A 2,884-nucleotide genomic window follows, 5' to 3' on the forward strand; every position below is an offset into this window, starting at 1 on the left:
TGCGGTTGGCAATGGAGACTTGGAAGGGATGTAGCTGGAAATGGAGATTTTGGGAATGGGAATGAAAGGGGATCTATCTTGTTTCACTTGGTGCAATGAAGTGTCATCTTAATGGAAGACAAGGCCTTACCCGAATACACATAATAAAGATATAACTATCAACAAAGGGGGAAATCTATGATTGGCTGACGTGATTGTTTATGACCTAATTATGGGACGCCCTTTGACCTTTATACATAACTGGAGTAAGGAGGGTCCAGAATAAAGCACTAATAATAAAAAACACAATAAAAAAACACAATCCTCATATCCACAACACTGCACCCTCCTCCTCTTAGGCACGTCCCGGGCCTATAACTTTAACTTAGTGTGACACGTAGGTGTAGTTCCCTCTACTTTTAACCTGACCCTGAGTGCAACAGTTTTAAAACATAAATAAATATGTCCCGCTGCTCCATTGCACCCTGCCTAACAGACTCACGCCCACAGCTAACCGAATTGCGGAATGGTCTTCAAACTATACATTAACGGTGGGGGCGCATTATTTACAATGACTACTTTTATTTACAAAACTAACCCAGGACCTGTGATTGTTCTTTTTGGGGGGGAGAGACAGTCTGCTCTGCATCGACGCACCATGAAAGCACCCAAAACGCACCAACACACCCTCAAGCACCAATCGGTGCACAGTCATCACTGGTCATCAATAAAAATAAAAACAACAACCCCTAACCCTGCAGGTGGTCTCTTGCTCTTCGGCTCCCTCTGCTGGCTATTACTCTCTTCCTGATGTTGTCATCTTCTTTGCTGGCGGCCTATTTGCACTATTAAAATGCACCCAACGTGTCCATGTTTATTTATTTATGGCCCACAGGGCCGACTAGTGTGGTTCACCTGTGGGGCATCGGTGCCCTGTGATCAAGGTCCGCCAGCAAGATCTCGGGCCTTCATGGCCGGTTCCAGCAGAGGGGCCTTGCCCCAACCCATGGGGTCCATAAGTGGTGCTCAGCCACAGACATGTGGTCCATAATGTGGTGCATCGATGCAGACAGCTGGTTCTGGGAGTTCCGGGCGCACAATGGCGGACTCACGCACGCTCCCCTCGGCGCCCAGGTTCTCATGTGGGAGCCAAAGGGGGGGAAAGACAGATGAGCGAGGGGTAAGGTCTCAAGGGTACACATCAATAACGCAATGCAAGGTGAAGTGCGTACGGAGAGCGAAGTGAGAAAAGCTCGTCCCTACCGTACGTCACCCCCCCCTGTCACCTACTCTACCCTTGCCCTTACCCCCTATTTACAAAAATCTACACATTTACAAATTCGTCACTAATGTCACGTCTTCCCCATATTTCTCCTACACCAAATTCGTCTACACAATCCCTCTAACAAAAATTTGCATCACCCAATTCATCAATCCTCATAAGGAGGGAGAGATGGAACAACAAAGCACAATGTCACACCCACGTCATGATGCGTCTCACAATCCAAACATTTGCATCAAAATAATAAAAACCACCTGGCATGGTGTGGAGGTACGTCATCTCAGGTGAGTGGATGCAGATGGTGCGAGGAGATTTTCATCCTAACTACTTTCTAAATGACATTAACACACTTTACACTACCCGGGGTCTTTCCCTGCCAATCCATTGGCAATCTTACTCTATGTGGTTTTAAAAACCAATTCCCATTGACCAAACTGTGGTGCTTCTCAATTTGGGGTCTCACTCCCCCGATTCATCTCCCGGTGCCCTTGCACAATTTCCGGGCTGGGTCGTGTAGCTCTCCCAGCAGGTCTACCCACCTGCACACCTCCACCACTGCAGTTGCCACCCGAGCTTACCTAGCTCCTCACCCTAACCTATCTAATTGGGGAAGGCACCTCCTGGCTCTGTCACCCCTCGGTGCCCTCTGGCACTGGGCTACCCGGGTCCGTCCTCCGGATCCTCGGGCCCCATCCACAACAACTCTACCGGCTCCCAGAGCCCACCTGCGGCCTCACCTGGCCGACATCCTCACAGTGGTGGAGTGCCCAAACCAACTACACACACTAACAGGCTACACGCCCAGCCATTTCCACAACACTAATGCACCCATCCAAATACCATTCTCTCACCCGCACCACAGATGCCAATATCCAACCACAATTCACCTATACCCTCTACCTAACACTTACACTACCCTCCCCGGATATTCATGATGGGGGTCCATCCTTCCCACATTCACACCTTCGCACCATCCACTCCACTCCATATACTCCACACTCCATGTATTTCACACAACCATTCTCCATACACCTGTTGTTGCACACCTGTGCAATCACACCTGGTGCCACCTGCACCCTCCTTCCTTCCTGGACCATTTGGTCAGCACAATACTCATCACCATCACTCACTCAAACACTGCTCCATACACCTGTTCAGTTGGACACCTGTGCAATCACACCTGTTCACCATACACACGGCATCATCTAATCTACCTGTTGCCCTGCTAACTTAGTGCTCCCCGTCTTCCCTTTAAACTAAGCACATACCACGTAATTATCATCCAATCTAATCTACCTGCGTCCCCACTACAGGTATCATTTTCACTACCTAATCTTAACGTTACCCAAGGTCATCTTCTTGGTCCCTATCATTATATCCTAACCCTCCCGGGCTAGTTTTCACTGCCATAAACCCCATAAATCTAGTGCTCCTTTGCCCCCGCATGTGAGAGATGGCAGAGTTGCCATCCCCCCACATCGGGTGTCTTCCACTACCACCCCCCCAGTCCTCTGACGCTACGAGCCCCCGTCGCAAGAGGTACTGGGTCCTGCCTCGGCATCTAGAGCCGAGGCGATCCACGAGGGAGCCTGGTCGCCAGCATAATGTCTTATCCGGTCGGCA

This window comes from Myxine glutinosa, chromosome 9, assembly GCF_964187855.1.
Source record: "Myxine glutinosa chromosome 9, kmMyxGlut1.1, whole genome shotgun sequence".
In the NCBI taxonomy this organism is placed as follows: domain Eukaryota; kingdom Metazoa; phylum Chordata; class Myxini; order Myxiniformes; family Myxinidae; genus Myxine; species Myxine glutinosa.